Genomic DNA, 18629 nt, shown 5'->3' with positions numbered 1-18629 from the left:
GAGATGGAAGGCTGCAAAGTGGGGAGGTTAGAGGTCAGCAGCAGCTTTCAGACACAGGATGAGACGGGATTGAGAAATCAGTGGGTGGTGGGGTGTGTTTCGGGATGAGCCATCACCTCTCCAGGAATCATTGGATTTTAGGCAGAGCGCTAGACTTACTGTGTGCGCCATGACAATTTACGTCATTTGATAGTTGGATATTAAACGAAAGAGTGGCTTTAGAAGACTGGAGAACTTGGCGACATTTGGATATTCTAGCAATTGTTTTTGATATGCAGTTGTCTTTGTTAAAAATCCTGGGTTGGATTTTAACCTGGTTGAAGAGGAAAATCAAAGAGGAGGGCAGAGAATCCTTTCTTTGCCTCTGTGCCAAGGGAGTGTATGGGAATTTTAACTCAAGGTGTAGCACTGGATTTGATTCAGAAAAATACCAGAGAAGACTGTAATTGAGTTCGTACAAAGGAATAAGTTCTTTAATTCAATGTCGTCTTTTACTTACCACAAAGAACATACCGTCGCTGTGTGCCAGTAAAGAATTCTATTATGCTTACCTTGAAGTGCTGTGTGTAATGAAGTCACCGGCAAGTCCTATTTATTTTTTAAAGGCAAGCAAGAGAAAAATAGTAAAACTCAAACCTCTACATTTCTATTGATCACAGGATGCAGATCTTATTTATTGTCTCTTTATCTCTCAAGAAATGAACGCATAGCTTACAAAATGTTAACACTTTGATGTAGTTTTCTTCTTTTCCTCTCCAGTAAATTCTCTGAGTATTTTAAAAGGTGGAAAGATTAGAAAAAGCTGCCTTTGATGTCTAGACACTATTTGGTTAGAATCATAGCAAACATTTTGTTTCTGAAGTAGTATGGGATATTGTGTCAATGCTATGATACAGTCTAAAATCTTAATATGAAAATGTTAGAGTCTTCAGACACTAATACTTTGAATTTATAATAAATTTTGGTTAAATACATTTCTCGGGTTAAGCGATAAATTATAAGAACTAGGCTTAATTGTGATCTGTTACGTGATCAACCAAGGAACAAATATGCTTATAAAATTAAATGGTTTAATTCTGTATAATTTCTCAGTATGTTACAACGATGCGTATTTCTGCGCAGGAAGAAATACAAGAGGAAAATATAATCTGTTAGCAAACTATGCGAAGCATAAAGTTTTTACATCCATATATTCTGCATTTTCAAAGTGGAAGGGATGTTGTGTCTCCTACTTGGTAAGGTTTTGAACTTGCTTCTTGTTTTCCATGTGGAGGATTGGTTATCACAAAGGCTTGCACTGGGGACGGGAGGAAGCAGAGATGTTTATACTGTTCAGCTGTTACGTTTCCCGGTGGCTTCAGGGAGGAAATAATAATTACTGGGATGGTCTGGTAGTTTCTTGTCGATGCAAGTCTAAGTAATTTGGAGCGGGCACTGCGCTTCAGTCACTGTTTTGTGTCTAGGAGCTTCAGTGATGAGCAAGCACCTATATATTCAGAGGAAAGAGAGGGGACACATGAACTCAGACAATTGTCTAAGCTGAGACCTCCACGCACTGCAAATCAAAAGTCCACATAGAACTAGAGATAAAATTTTTCCTCTTTTCATAGGAAAGGGGAATGTGAGCCAATTTACTAACCTAACCTGTAAAATGTCCTCAATCAATTGAGGGTGGTCTGTAGCTTTTTTTTGTGGGGAAATTATTCTTCTATCTGTATTATGGTGTCAAGGTTATCTTTCATCTGGAGGATTTTGTAATTTTGCATTGATCAAGAGACTGTTACTTATTTTCAAAACTAGTGTATGCAAATTATGATTAAATTCCTAGGTACTTAATCTTTTGAATATCATTTTAAAAGTAGGAATGATGGTACACTGAGATGATAATTAACTCATTATGAATAATTTATTTTATAGCTTGAAACTCTGCACACAGCAAAGTTGATGTTGCCTAAATTTTCAAGCAGATTCTAGTTGAGATAGCAGTAACAAGTCATATTATATATTAAGTGAGAAATCTCATTACAAAAGTCATGCATTTAATGTTTCTTAGTTTATATTATTCATGCTGAAAATTCCAAGCTTGGGACCCTCAAAGAATTATAATGTCCAAATAATGTTTTTATAATGCATATATTTTAATTTTTTTAGCCTTCCTGAAAAAGGAGCAAATAAATCGACTTTGACTATAGGTAGATTTTATATTGTAAAAGTTTACTGCAATTATAATTAATCTTTTTTAAGCTTTTTTAATCTTTATAATCAAGCTTTAAAATCTTTTTTGAGTGAGTATAACCATCTTCTGATTACAGATTTTAAATAATGGAGGCCACTAGGTATCGTAGGATTTGCCAGGATCAAACAGCATGTCATTGGTAGATTATATTAAATTCTCATATCCAGAAGGAACCCCTTGATCTACTATTTGTCTATTTATTGATCTTATCCTTTTGTATTTTGTTTAGCTATTTAACTACTTACTATGTGCCTGATAGTATTTTATGCATTTACAATAATACTATGAGGCAAGCATTATTAGGATTCCCATTTTATTGAGGAGTGTGGTGTACAGTACAAATAGGATGGGTTTTAGCATCAAACAAACTTGAGTTAAATCCTGAACCCACCACTTACTGACAACGTGGCCATGGGCGCTTAGTGTTTACTTCTGTCTCTGAATGTCAATTTCCTTTAAAGAAAATAAGAGAAGATACTATGTACCTCACAGGGTTATTGCGAATGTTAGATAAGAATATTTGAATGCACCTAGTAGTTTCTGGCACATCATAAGTTCTCAATACAGTTTAATTTCCTTCTCATTCCCTTTAGCCTCGTGTTAGTCAGGACTCTTAGTTAGAAGTGATGGAAACCTACACCAAACAGGATTTTTAAAGAAAGGAATATGTTCATTCTTTTAAATGGGAAATTCAAGGGGTTCCACCAATGCCATTAGAACGTCCTTCTATCTCCTGGCACTACTTTCCACTGTTTTGGCTTATTTTCAGGCAGACTATCAATCCAATCCTTTTAGAATCTTAATTGGCTTTTTGCCAGTTTGTATCTGGTCAGCTTCACAGGCTGGTAACCAAAGACACATATCTTTTTGAGTCACAGTCCTTGAATCTGGGCCTCAGAGTTTCTGCCTTGAAGCAACAAACCAAGCTGCTCTGCCCATCGACCCAGCCCTTAGTCAAATGGTATCTTGATCTTGCTGTTTCTTGGGACGATACAAGTCCAGTAGGCTCTCTGTATCCCCCAGTTCTACATCCACAGATTCAACCAACTGGGGATCGAAAGGCTTACAATGCTTGCATCTGTACTCAATATGTACAGACTTTTTCTTGTCATTATTCCCTAAACAATACAGTCTAACAACTATCTACCTAGCATTTACATTGTATTAGGTATTATAAGTAATCTAGAGATGACAAAGTATACAGGAGGATGTGCATAGGTGTTATGCAAATACTATACCATTTTATATAAGGGACTTGAGCATCAGGGGATTTTGGTATGGAGGGGATCCTGGAGCCATCCTCCCTTCTCCCAGGATACCAAGGGAAGACTATAATAGTAGGTTATGGTGTAGCGGAGATACAGTTCATGTGCCCCTTGCCCAAGGCAGAATCCTAATGGACTGTCCTTGAAAGTGCAGGTACTTGTGCCCTTTGTCACGCAAGGAATGCGTAGGATAAGGTCCTGGGTAGGGAACTGGGGAATCAGTACCAGTCTTATCTCCTGCTCTGTCTGCTGTTCCTCAAAGTTCATTCACACTAAAGTTTAGCTTGGAGCAGAGTATAAGGCAGTTCCAACCTGGTAAGATTCATGATTATCTGCCTGTCAGCCATTTTGTATTGCTGGTCATAACCAGAAAATCTCTCTATTTTCTTTTCTATCTGCTTTCAGACACACCAACTTGGACCACAGCTTTTAGCCCCCTGATGGGCACTTATTCAAGGTCAAAAGTAGTAGTCAATGGAATCCAATATCCTGAAGTATTTATACAAAGTCCCTAACTTTCGTCCGCCCAAGTCTGAGTCCTAAAATGCTACAGGGGCAGTTTAATAAGCTACTGCAAAATAGGGCTCGGCAGTTTCACTGATGGAGGCACGAGAATGCAGTGTTCCTCATTCTAACTGCAATCAACCGGTTCCACTTTGGGGAGCTGTCACTTTCCAATACCACTGTTCTAGATATCAATATCAATTTTATGAAAAGTGTTTGTGTTGCAAGGGACAGGAAACCAATTCAAACTTGTTTGCATTTATTGACTCACATAATGAAGATGTTCTGGAATGGCAGAATTTAAAGATTCAAATCATAGGAACGCTGCCCTTCTCTAAGCGAATGAACAATTAGAATACAGAAAAAATAGAGTTAAACACAGGGCGCTATGCTAGAGCAGAAGTGATAAGAATAGAAAGCAAAATAAAATGTCCTTTTCCCTTAAAAAGTTCTGACCGAGTTCAGGGCAGGCCGCCCCAGAATGTGCCACTTTGGCATGTGGATTATTTCAAGCTGAAGACAATCAAGGCCCAACAGACTCAAGAAGAACTTTTTACCTCTCCCTTAACTGTCTGAAAGAATTTAGATAGTGGGCCTGTACCAGGAAGAGAGCTATTACCAGAGATAACTTTTGATATCAGAAAGACTTATTCAAATGGCATGGAAAACATTTGTTTACCAAACATTTGCTCTTCTCATCTTCCTGTAAATTGTTTTCCTTCCCTTTGGAGTCTCAGACTCCTGCCTGCTTCTCCTTAGCTCAGGATGGCACATAAACCACAATTGCCTGACTGTCAGAGAGCCTCTCATCTCTTTGTGAAGCTCCTGTACATACAAAACTAATTTTTTTTCTCCTGTTGATCTGTCTTATGTCAGTTTAATTATTAGACTCACCAAAGAACCTAGAAGGGTAGAAAGGTAAAGTTTTCTTCCCCTGCAGTTTCTAGTATAGTGGGAGACGCATACATATAGAGAGATCAGTCTACATAACATTCAAAAATAAGGAAAGAATAAGGGAAAAGAGCACGAGAAGTGGTCTTTGAAAAGGAAGATAAATGGTGAAAGAAGTGGAATTTTCCTGGACACATATGCAGTTGAAGAGAGAAGTAGGGGGCCGGCCCCCTGGCCAAGTGGTTAAGTTCGTGTGCTCCTCTTCGGTGGTCCAGGGTTTCGCTGGTTTGGATCCTGGGCGCGGACATGGCACTGCTTGTCAGGCCGTGCTGAGGCGGCGTCCCACATAGCACAGCTAGAGGCACTCACATCCAGAATATACAACTAGGTACTGGGGGGCTTTGAGGAGAAGAAGAAGAAGAAAAAAAGAGAGAAGTAGAATTATCTACGGTCCACATATAATTCAATTCTACAGACATGTGCCATCAGTGTATATTCGTTTGCAGAGAGATACAGATTTATACACATGTTTGAGACACAGTATCGTTTAAGGAAACTTGAAACACTAAAATCTGGTGTTCTTAATTCATCGAGTCATCCAGTAGATTGATTGCCCATGTTGTGTTGGGTGCTATGTTCTTTGAAGCCTCACTGAGCTTTGAAATAACCTCTTTTACAGAAGTTGGTTGTTTTTATAATAGGCAGGACTTTAAAAATATAGTCTTTAATCCACTAATATGAGATGCCTCCTAAACTGAAATGCTAAATTTTGTTTTGGTGATTTTCTGCTGCAATCTTCCCAATTTTCATTTAGATGTATTTCCCTTAATCATAAAGATGATGTCAAAACTCATTTGGAAACGTCTTCAGAACTCTCATTAGCAACATGAGGAAAATTTTCATTGACTTGACTGAAGGAACAGATGAGCACGTCCATATATATTCTTGAAAGGGAAGACAAAAGCCTGCTCGCCAATGATGAAGGTAGATTCTTGAGTTTCACTGATCTTTTTTTTCTCTTCCCTGGAAGAGTTGCTTCATTTTTCTTCACTTTGCTTCCGTTTACCAAATAGTAACAGCGATTTACTCTGTGGTTGAGAACTAAACAGCCAGGCCCTGACCTGGGCAAGGGGAGGGGAATTGCAATGTAATGTCTAGTTGTTACTTACAGCTTGGCTCTTTGCTTGCTTTCCTTTGTGACAGAGAAATAAATGATACAATCTTGAGAAAGCTTTCGGAACGTCCCAGAGGGCTGCCTTAGAAAAAGCCAAATCTCTATTGAATTCAAGAAAGAAAGCAATTTCTGTCCATGCAAAAGACGGAGAAGGTAGAACAGTGTGTTGACCACTGTGGGGATTTTAAGAGCATCTGGGGAAAATCGGCTTCCCTGGGGTATGAGCTAAGTTTTATTTCACGGATGATATCTGTTGATGCAGTTCTGTCTTTTGTAAAGAAGCAGGCCAACTTACTATTGGCCTGTGAATCTGAAGAAAAAAGGCAGGGAAAATATAAAGAGGCACTATGCTTTCTACTTGTCAAGTCTACATGTATTTGATGTCAAAATGAAGGTAACATTTGTCTTGGGAATCACTTTGAATAATTTAGAAATAATATTAAATGATTAACACCTCATATGTTCTGTCATTCTTGTTCCTACCTGTTCTCATATGATGTAACATTATTATACATTGTGCTTCATCCCAAAGGATCCCAAAGTGGTTTACAATCACAGCATACTTTTAAATCAGTCCGGGTCTCCTGGTTGCACAATGTATTTGGAATGACAGAATTATACCTTCCTTGGAAGACCCATGTGTAATTCACTAGGAGTATCTGCAGTGCCAAAAAAAAATCAGTTTATGTATAATTCTTAATAATGGAAAAATCACACCCTTAAGTGATATGCATGTCAAATTGAGGGAAAGGGTGAAACAGCGATGCTAGTAAGAGCACCAGACTTGTGTAGACCTATAGGATAGAGGTCACCATTCTGCTCCCAACAGGGATGGGTTTGTAAGGGATTGTGTAAAGGGGACTGATGCGCATCGTAAATTATATAGTTTATGTATCTGGATATGTCAGTAAGTTATAATGTACTGCCATCTGTTCCAGAACTAGAGCTCGAGTGAAAGGGCTCGTTGAGCATACATTAGTCACTCTTCTGTTAAGTGGGCCGCACCAAGCATACTAAGCCTGTCCTCTGTACCCTGCCTGCTCATTTGCCGCTACTCAAATTCAAACTCTGCATTAATTTAGGTGCTGCCACTCATTTTCCTCCTTTTCACAGACTGACAGACAGTAAGGAAAAATGGAAAGCAGATGAAACTTAACAAAGTCAGTTTCTGTGTGAGAACTTTTCAGAGCATATTTGCTAATGAAATGTCACTTATAATTTACGTTTCATAATAATTGGGGCCCAGCATAATTTTTAGGGAGGAAGAAGTTCAAAATTTCTTGCACTTACAACCTTAAGGTCGAACTAAAGATTAAGGGGAATCAAGATTCAGTAGTTTATCTAATCCTGGTATCAAAAACTCAAGGCACACGAAAGAAGTCATTTCCTGGTCTGAAACTGAACGTCAATATTTATGACGCACTGTCGTGTAATGTAGTTGATTACGGTCATTTTTTCATGAATATTTTATATCTTTCTTAATGATGTGCCTGAAGGTACAAAACATGTATTTTGAAAAATACTTAAAAATTTGTTCTTTTTCACCACACTAGATGGGAGGTTTTTTTCTAGTTATTACAATGCGGTGAAATTTTACCATCTATGTACACAGAGGTTCCTGCGCCCTTTCATGGAAGGGTAAGATTTGTGTACAGGATGTTCAAAACCGCCTAACTGTAAGCACGTTATACGATATTACATAAATGGCTTTATGTAATGTAAAGTGTTGAAAAGAGTGTTGTTTTGACGACAGTAGGGAAACTGCAGCTCAGCTCTGTACCACCTCTGTTTAAAGAGATGGACACTAGCGAAGTAAAATGCTGGTATTTTCCAGGGAATTCCTTGTAATGTGACTGGCTAGTCCTGGAAAATGTGAGGAAATTAAGATTATCCTTGGATAAGGTTAGTATTGGATATTTCAATCTTCAGTCATGAAGGAGCTCATACTTGGCTGGTGATCACCCCCAAAATTGGAAGGCAGGGATCAGGACTGAGCCAAACTCCTCTCTCCTTTTCTATTTCTGAAGAATTACGGTTGTTCAGAAAGTAAGACCATCTCCCTCAAATCCTTAAAGTAACTAGTTCCCTCTTCCTTGGTGTTGGTTCTACTTTAAAAGACAGGGATCCTAATAGTTTATTTTGTAGCTCATTGGGAGAGACGTGTTATTTATTTTTCATGTTATATCACGTTATCTATTGCTGCTTAACAAATTACCCAAATCCCAGAGCCTTACAACAACAAACATGCATTATCTCAGTTTCTGTGAGTCAGGAATCAATGTACAGCTTACATGAGTGTCTCCGGCTCAAGGTCTCTAATAAGGTTGCCATCAAAGTGTCTGCTCCAGCTGCCATCATCTCAAGGCTCACCCGGGAGAGAGTCTATTTCCAAGCTCACGTACATGGCTATTGACAGGCCTCAGGTCTTTTCTTGTGTTTGGCCAGAGGCATCGTTTCCTTGCTGTGTGGGCCTCTCCACAGTGCAACTCACAGCACAACAGCTGGATTATCTTGGAGCAAAAGAGTGAAAGAGGGAGTCCAAGATGGACCAGTCTTTTTGTAAGCTTATCTCAGAAGCGGCATCCCATCACTTCTGGCATATTTTATTTGTTGAAAGAAAGTCAGTACATCCAGCTCACACCTGAGGGGAGGGAATTACAGTAGGTGTGAATACCATGAGGTGGACCTTACTGGGAGCCACTTTAGAAGCTGCCTGTCACACCGGCACTTTTAGTAACTCTTGAAGCCTAGTCCAAAGTGGCCAGTCTTGAATTTCTCTGATGTCTTTTGTTTTAGCTTTAAAAACTGCACTGTACGTGTCTGTTACCTTTGGAATCTATATGAGGATGGAAGGAACCTTATTTGCTAATATATATTTGCCAAAAAGAAAGGCAAAGCCAGGTGGCTTTGCCCACTGCCCACCCTTTGTTTTTAATAAAGAGGATTTTCTGAGTCCTAAGAACAAGTTACTTGCCAAGCATATTGCTAGGGGTGTCAGAGATTATTTCAGCTGGGTGATAGGCAGCAAAGTATAAAAAAAATACAAGGCAATCAAATCTGATATACTGTATGGCCAGGCATTCACTACCATGTAGAAAACTGGAAGTAACCTGGTTTGGATTGTTGCTCTCCTAGGGGCCTGTATGGAGTTGGCAGAGTGACTTTTCCTCTTTTTTTTTTTCTTTTCTGCTTTTAAGAAGCAGGGATTTTTGTACCTTTATCATTTTCTTTCTTTTTTTCTTTAGGAAGATTAGCCCTGAGCTATCTGCCACCAATCCTCCTCTTTTTGCTGAGGAAGACAGGCCCTGAGCTAACATCTGTGCCCCATCTTCCTCTACTTTATATGTGGGATGCCTGCCACAGCATGGCTGGACAAGCAGTGCCATGTCTGCACCCAGGGACCAGGATCCAAACTGGTGAACCCCAGGCCACCGAAGCAGAATGTGTGAACCAAAGTGCTTTGCCACCAGGACAGCCCCTCTTGTACCTTTATCATAATGTGAAGAAAGTGAAAAATGATGTAAAGCAACAAATATTTTTCCTTCATAATATATATTTTTGGTGACAGCTTTATTGAGATATAATTCACATATCACACAATTCACCTATTTAAAGTGTACAATACAATGGTTTAGAGTATGTTAACCATTTACAGAGTTCTGCAACCATCACCATAATCAATTTTAAAACATTTTCATCACCCCCAAAAGAAAGCCATACCCTTTAGCTATCACCTCCCAGTCATCCTTCCTATACCTTCCAGCCCCGGGCAACCAGTACTCTATTTTCTGTCTCTATAGACTTGCCTAATCTGGACATTTCATATGAACAGAATCGTAAAATGCGACATTTTGTGTCTGCCTTATTTCAATTTGCATAATTGAATCAAGCTTCATCCATATTGTAGCATAAATCATCATTTCATTCCTTTGCATGACCGAATAATATTCCATTGTAAGGATATCTTGCATTTTGTTTATCCATTAATAAGTTGGTGGACAGTTTAGTTTTTTCCACCTTTTGGTTACTATGGATAATGCTGCTCTAAACATTTATTTACAAGTTTTTGTGTGGACATGTGTTTTTATTTCTCTTGGATATACTCCTAAAAGTAGACTTACTGGGTCAATAGATAACTCTATTTTTAGATTTTTGAGGAACTGCTAGACTGTTTTCCAAAGTGGCTGCACCAGTTCACATTTCCTGTGGATGAAGTTTTCATTTTCTCCACATCCTTGTCAACACTTATTATCTTACTGTTTTATTAAAGCCATCCTAGTGGGTGTAAGAAATATCTTGTTGTGGTTTTGACTTGCATTTCCTTGATGACTAATGATGTCAAGCATCTTGTCATGTGCTTATCGGCCATTTGTTTATCTTTTTTGGAGAAATGTCTATTCAGATCTTTTGCCCATTTTTTATTTGGGTTATTTGTGTTTTTATTATTGAGATGTAAAAGTTACTTATATGTTTTATATACAAGTCCCTTATCATATATATGATTTGCAAATATTTTCTTCCATTCTGTGGATTGTCTTTTCATTTCTTTTTTTATTATTATTTTATTGAGGTTATATTGGCTTATAACATTGTGTAAATTTCAGGTGTACGTTATTATATATCAGTTTCTGTATAGACTGCATTGTATTCACCACCAATAGTCTAGTTTTCATCCATATGTGCCCCTTTGCCCTTTTAGCTCTCCTCTACCCTTCTCCTCTGGTAAGCACCAATCTGTTCTCCTTATCCATGTGTTTATCTTCCACATATGAGTGAAATCATACAGTGTTTGTCTTTCTCTGTCTGGCTTATTTTTCTTAGCATAATACCCTCAAGGTCCATCCATGTTGTTGCAAATGGCATGATTTTGGTCTTTTTATGGCTGAGTGGTATTCCATTATATATATACCACATCTTCTTTATCCATTTGTCTGTCCATTGATGGGCACTTGGGTTGCTTCCATGTCTTGGCTATTGTGAATAATGCTGCAATGAACATAGGGATGGATAAATCTCTTTGAATTGTTGATTTCATGTTTTTTGGATAAATAGACGGTAGTGGGATAGTTGGATCATATGGAATTTCTATTGTTTATTTTTTGGGAAATCTCCATACCATTTTCCATAGTGGCTGCACCAGTTTGCATTCCCACCAGCAGTGTATGAGGGTTCCCTTTTCTCCACATCCTCTCCAACATTTGTTATTTGTTGCCCTGTTAATTATAGCCATTCTGATGGGTGTAAGATGATATCTCATTGTAGTTTTGATTTGTATTTCCCTAGCAATTAGTGATGTTGAACGTCTTTTCATGTATCTGTTGGCCACCTGTACATCTTCTTTGGAAAAATGTCTGTTCATATCCTTGGACCATTTTTTGATCAGGTTGTTTGTTTTTTTGTTGTTGAATTGTATGAGTTCTTCATATAGTTTGGAAATTAACCCTTTGTCAGATATATGATTTGCAAATATTTTCTCGCAGTTGATAGATTGTCTTTTCATTTTGTTCTTGGCTTCCTTTGCCTTGCAGAAGCTTTTTAGCTTACTGTTGCTTTGTAGTACGTTTCCAAATTGAAAGTGTAAGTCTTCCAAATTTGTTCTTCTTTTTAAGAGATTATTTTGACTATTCTGGGTCCTTTGAGTTTCTATAAGAATTTTATCATCAGCCTGTTAATTTGAACCAAGAAGTCTCTAATTCTGATAGAAATTGCATTGAATCTGTAGATCATTTTGGGGAGAATTGAGATTTTAACAATATTAAGTCTTCTGGTCTATGAACATGCGATATCTTTTTATTTATTTAGATCTTTAATTTCTTTCCACAATGATATGTAGCTTTCAGTGTACATCTTACACCTATTAGGTTAAATTTATTCCTAAATATTTTATTCTTTTTGATGCTATTATAAATGGAATTAGTTTCCTAATATCATTTTTGGATTGTTCATTACAAGGGTATAGAAATACAATTGATTTTTGTATATTGATCTTGTATCCTGCAACCTTGCTGGACTCATTTATTAGTTTTAATAAATTTTTAATGGTTCATTGTATTTTTAATTGAAAAATAGCATACGCTTATTTAAAAATACAAACTATACCAATCTATATCTATCTATGTATCTATCCATCTATCTCCCTATCCACCTACCTATCTATCTCATTGTTTCAACCCATTCCCTAAGGTAATCAAAGTTAACTTTCCTGCCACACCTTTCTCTACATTCATTCAAATGTATATATACATATGTTTCTACAAGTCAACGCATATAGATACAGCACATTTTTTTTTGATAGTTGTATGATATTCCACAGCATCAATGCACCATTTTATTTATTTCTGTGTCAATGGAAATTTATATTATTTCCGTTAATTTTTTGGTTTGCCACTAAAGTCAGTAATGCAAAACAGTAATTCACATATGTTCTTACTATAAAGGTCTGGGATTTGATTTTACCCTACTTATAAGCTAACAAGTTCAACTGACGTGACTTCCTGAATGCTTACAGAAGACACAATACTCCTGGGTCAAAAACAAAGGACTTTATTATGCACAACAGTGCAAGCAGTCTGAGCACCAGCGTGTTTTCACCAGTTCCCCTTGCTCCCAAGTCCCACAGGGAGATGTGTTATGGGCCCCGATGGATGTTTTACAGGCAGTGGGTTGGTCACACTTGAGGAGCACTGAGCTTAGGGTATCCACAATTCTATAGCAAACACTCCCTCCCTTTGTACTGGAGGGACACATTACTTCATCCCTCAAGGCTGCTCACTGCAAACACAACCTGAGAAATGGACCAAGGAGGAGCCATTGGGCCTTTATGTTGCTGACATACCCAGCAGGAAGTGTAGGATTGCAAGAGACCCACAGAGGACCATTCCTCCCAATGCCTATATACTGATAGTTTTTATTTCTTAGGCTATATCCTCCAGAGTGGGATTCCTTGGTTAAATGATAGATATATGTACAATATATACATAAATGTATATATATGTATATATATATATATTTAAGCTGGATATTGACAGATTACTTTTTTAAAAGATTGCAGAATTCACACTCTCACCAGTAACATCAGTGTGTGCCCATTTCCAAACTCTCTCACCAATGTTGTGTGTTGTGACTTTTCTGACTGCTAGTGAGGTTGAGCACATTTTCATATTTAGTGGACAGTAATCTCTTCTCTCAAATGCCTCTTCAAAATTGTATCACTTAAGAATGATTTTGGTTGTAAGTATCAGAATATCTGGGTAAGAGTGACTTAAGCAATAAAAAACAATCACTCTCATGTCACAAGACGTCTGTAAGTAAGCAGGCCAGGGATCATACAATTGCTCAGAAACGGCATCAAAATCCCAGGATTTATGACTTTCAGATATGCCACCCTTAGTAGGTCGCAAATTCATGGTTGCAAGGTATTTGCTACAGCTCCAGGCATGATGTCAACATTAAAGGCAGGTAAAAGAAGAGACAAGAAGCAATAGCTGTGTCCTTTTCTTTTACCAAAGCATGGAAGACATTTCGAAAGCCATTCCCTTCGGGGGTTGGCCTGGTGGCGTAGCGGTTAAGTTTGTGTACTCTGCTCCAGCGGCGGCCTGGGGTTCACCAGTTTGGATCCCAGGTGCAGACCTACGCACTTCTTATTAAGCCATGCTGTGGCAGGCGTCCCACATATAAAGTAGAGGAAGATGGGCACAGATGTTAGCTCAGGGCCTGTCTTCCTCAGCAAAAAGAGGAGGATTGGCTGCAGATGTTAGCTCAAGGCTAATCTTCCCTAAAAAAAAAAAAAAGACATTCTCTTTGCCACAACCAACTTCTAGTTAAGTCTCAGTGACCAGATCTGGGTCATATAGGCATTCCTAGAGACTGCAAAAGCACACATTTAGTTTCTCTAGTGTCTCTGGCACTTGTGAGTAAGAGGCAAGGGAGAGCAAAGTGGAAGATGGCTGTTGAGTTAGCCAATTGTGATGGTTAATTTTATGTGTCAATTTGGCTGGGCCACAGTGCACAGATATGCGGCCAAACATTCTGGATGTTTCTGTGAGGGTGTTTTGGGGCGAGATTAACATTTAAATCAGTGGACTTTGAGCAAGGCAGATTACCCTCCATAATGTGGGTGGGTCTTATCCAATCAGTTGAGGGCCTGAATAAAACAAACACTGACTTTTCCTCCACTCCACGCGGAGTAAGAGGGAATTCTTCAGCAGACGGCCTTCAGAGTTGAACTATAACATGGACTCTTTTCTGGATCTTTGGCCTGTTGGCCTTCGGACTTAAACTGCAGCATCAGCTCTTTGCTGAGTCCCCAGCCTACTAGCTCACCCTAGAGATGCTGGACTTGCCAGCCTCCACAATTGTGTGAGCCAACTCCTTAAAACAGGTAGAGAAAAGTAATGTCAATTCAAACCACAAACTTATTGTTTAAAGGCAGGTCGGTGGCTAGGAATTCTTAGAGGAGACTCCTTGCCCTCCCCACTCCCCACAGAGGAAGCAGGACAATACAGACAACTGTCTTTATCTTCTCCTTGTGCCAGCTGTTTGCATTCTTCTTTTTATTAAAATCGTAGTTATTGGAGAGCCATTCTTTGTGAGGGATTTCTCAGTTTTGACGCCACAATTTATGTATACACTAGGTTTTGTGTCCAATGCCTACTTGGACTTTAAAACCCGAACTTCTGAATGGTTGTGACCAGCAACATTCTTCAGCACTCCTGCGGGATCAGCTCGGAAGCTTAGTTCTCTGGTTTTCAGTCTTCTCTTCATTCTTTGCCGCTGGTGATTTCCTTCCCTTTCATTGCAGCAGAGCTATGCTTTTAAAAGGGTGTCTGTTGGGGCCAGGCCCGTGGCCAAGTGGTTAAGTACGCAGCCCAGGGTTTTACCAGTTCGGATCCTGGGCACGGACATGGCACCACTCATCAGGCCATGCTGAGGTGGCATCCCACATGCCACAACTAGAGGCATTCGCAACTGGAATATACAACTATGTACTGGGGGGCTTTGGGGAGAAGAAGAAGAAGAGAAAAAAAAAAGAAAGGAAAAAAGATTGGCAACAGTTGTTAGCTCAGGTGCCAATCTTTAAAAAAAAAAAAAAAAACGGTGTCTGTTATATTTTATCCAGCATTTCTAGCTATTTTGTGGTTGGGGAATTTTCAGGTTATCTAGTCTGCCACCTTTGTAGAAATGTAAGTTAAACCTTAAATTTCTCTCTCTCTCTGTCTCTCTGTATGCATATATATGTGGGACACCCACCACAGCATGGCTTGACGGGCAGTGTGTAGGTCCAATCCTGGGCTCTGAACTGGCAAACCCTGGGCCACCGAAGCAAAACGTGCAAACTTAACTGCTGCACCATCAGGCTGGCCCCTCAATATCCAACAAGCTATTCAGGTTTTCTCTTCCTCTTGATGACAATAAGGACCTTAATATGCATTAAATTCATTTTGCTATCGTTGCATCAATTTTTTTTTCTAAAACTCAAAAATAGGTAACTGTTTAAATTTTTTTTTAAATAAAGGCCTTTTTTAAATTTATTTTTTGTTTTGGTGAAGAAGATTGGCCCTGAGCTAACATCTGTGGCAATCTTCCTCTCTTTTGTATGTGGGACGCCGCCACAGCATGGCTTGATGAGTGGTGTATAGGTCTGCACCTGGGATCTGAACCCAAAAACCCTGGGCCACCAAAGCAGAGCATGCAAACTTAACCACTACGCCACCAGGCAGGCCCCAGTATTTTATTTTTTTATTATTATTACTTATTTTTATTCTTTTTTATTGTGGTAACAGTGGTTTATAACATTATATAAATTTCAGGTGTATATCATTATATATTTCAATTTCTGTGTAGATTACAAAATGTTCACCACCCAAAGACTAACTGCAATCCATCACCATATATATGTGCCTAATCACTGGAATATTTTATTTTTTCTTAAAATTTTAGATCATTTACTGAGCACTTCTTTGTTCAGCCTTGTGTTTTTCTATCCACTGCTTTCCTTCTGGGTTCTATTTTCTTTCTTCTTTTCCCTTTCCTCCTATCCTTTATTTTCCCTCCCATCCTTTCTTCCTCCCTTCCTTCCCTCCTTTCCTATCATTCTTAAATGGTAGTTTGGGAACAAAACTTTCTACTCTTAACACATTGAAGGTATTACTTTATTTTTTCCTGGTACTTATTATTGCTAAGAAAAAGGTTGCTCAGTCTAATTTTTATACCTATGTAAGGTAATGTGTCTTTTTTACTGGTAACATTTATGATTTTATTCTATAGTTGATGTTTTATTTCTTTATTACTCTGTGTCTAAATGTAGATTTATTTATACTTGTCTTACTCAGTACTCAGTGTCATTTTGATCTGAAGATGTGTGTCTTTATATTTTGGAAAAACCTTGGTCATAAATTCTACAAATATTGACTCTACGCCATTTTCTTCTTCTTTCCTTCTGGAACTTCTGTTAAAGGGATGTTGTGGTCTCCCAATCAATTCTTCATTTCTTGGCCATATTTTTCTTTTCTTTGTGTCTTTGTGCCTCATTCAGGGTGAATTTTTCAGCATCACTTTCCAGTTCACTAATTATCCAACAGTTTATCCTATCTATTGAGGCTTTTTTTTAAAGATTCGATATTTTCTTTCCAGAATATCTGCTTGGTTCTTTTACTCATCTGCCTATTCATGTTTCAGTTCTGCTTGTTCTTGCTCCATCATTTACTGTTTTTTGATCAATATGAAATCTTCATTTATTTATTTTTTTTAGTATTCTAAAAATACTCAAAATCATTGCCAGACTAGTCTCCAAAATTACTTGGCAAAAAGAAAAAGTCTTTTGGTTAGATAAACAAAGAGTCTCCCAAATTGGCCTCTCGTCTCGCTAGACTTGTAACTTCTTTTGAGCTCTATCTGCAGGCAGTGTATGTTTTCCACCCCAGACCCCGGCTTTAAACAATAAACCTTTCTCATTTCCTTGCTTATTTCTATAGCACTTTTAATCCATGTTATCCCACTGGAGGCAAACTCCTGGCCATCCCTACTTCATTTCTAAGACCTAGAATTAGCAGGCCAGTGACTCCATGAACCCTGTCACTCTGCATTTCTGTTTAATTTCTGGTCCACAGAGATGTTTTCTTGCTTTCAAGCTTAGCTGTGTCTTCTTCTTTTTTTTTTTTTTTGAGGAAGACTGGCCCCGAGCTAACTGCTGCCAATCCTCTTCCTTTTGCTGAGGAAGACTGGCCCTGAGCTAACATCCGTGCCCATCTTCCTCTACTTTATATGTGTGACACCTACCACAGCATGGCTTGCCAAGCAGTGCCATGTCTGCACCTGGGATCTGAACTGGCGAACCCTGGGCAGCTGAAGTGGAACGTGTGCACTTAACTGCTGTACCACTGGGCTGGCCCCACTCTTATTTTTATCTTTATGCATTTTATCTAGAATTGCAATGTGTTTGGAGCAGTGGAGGTATGCCAAATTGTGACCTTTCCATGCCTTTCCAACTGAGTCTTTTTTTTTTTTTGACAATTTGTAGTTATACTTTTTACTTATATTTTTTCAAAACAAATGATTACAGCTATTTAGAGTATAGAGAAAAATTTCTCAGCTTTTGGATGACCACTATAAAATTGTTTACTCTGAAATATCTTAAAATAAGGTTTTCGTTAGGAGAAATTTTTTGAAATGTGTCATATTTTCTAACAATAAGCATTACAATTTCATATTCATACTCCCATATTACTTTAAAGACAAGTATAAGAGGCTGAATATTTTTTAAACTTTTGATTATGGAGATTTTCAGATAGATAGAAACGTTAGAGATATTAGTATAATGAATCCTCATGTAGCCATTATTCAGCTTCACCTATTGTCACCATTCTGCCATGCTCAGTTCTTCTATTCTCTCTCCAACAACATTTCATTCTACTGGTTTGTGTTGGAGAATGTCAAAACAAATCTCAGCTATGATGTCATTTCATCCATAAACACTTTATCATGTATCTCTAACAGGCAAGACTTTAAAAATTTATAACCACAGTATTATTATCATCCTGAGAACAGTAACAATAATTCCTAAATGTCATCTAATAGGTCCATGTTCACCGATGATCTCAAATATGTCTTTTTACAGTTGGTTTGTTTGAATTCGGATCTAATCAAGGTCACATATTAAAGCTGTTGATATGTCTCTTAAATCTATTTTAATCAATCATAGTTTCCCTTCACCTTTGATTCCTCCCATGACATTTGTTGATAATCTGGGTCGGTTACATAATATAGTAATTTTATTTGAAAACTTAGTTAGAAACAATTACATTTCTTTGAGAATGGGCTTCATGTCATTCTATGTGTAGACAGATTGTGAAAAACCCAAGAAGGAGCACGCTGAAAAATATTTTTTAACACAGAATATACTGTATTAGTTATCTATCGCTGTGTACCAAATTATTCTAAAACTTAGCAGGTGAAAACAACAAACATTTATTCTTTCATACAGTTTCCAAGGTTCGGGAATTTGGAAGCAGCTCAGCTGGGTGGTTGTTCAGGATCTCTCATGAGGTTGCAGTCAAGTTCT

General features: G+C 38.2%; 2 long non-coding RNA genes across 3 annotated transcripts in view; both read left to right on the top strand.

Moving 5' to 3' along the window:
* The window catches only part of LOC138921947 (uncharacterized), a 716117-nt gene that overhangs the window by 20884 nt on the left and 676604 nt on the right, over window positions 1–18629 (top strand). The gene's annotated exons all lie outside the window — the stretch shown is intronic.
* On the top strand, window positions 1123–12114 carry LOC138921948 (uncharacterized). Its single transcript, XR_011434976.1, has 3 exons — window positions 1123–1235; window positions 5734–5880; window positions 9316–12114. It is a non-coding gene; the product is annotated as an uncharacterized lncRNA (long non-coding RNA).

The sequence above is a fragment of the Equus caballus genome, chromosome X (genome assembly GCF_041296265.1).
Source record: "Equus caballus isolate H_3958 breed thoroughbred chromosome X, TB-T2T, whole genome shotgun sequence".
Taxonomy (NCBI): Eukaryota; Metazoa; Chordata; class Mammalia; order Perissodactyla; family Equidae; genus Equus; species Equus caballus.
This window is presented reverse-complemented; position numbering and strand designations above follow the sequence as displayed.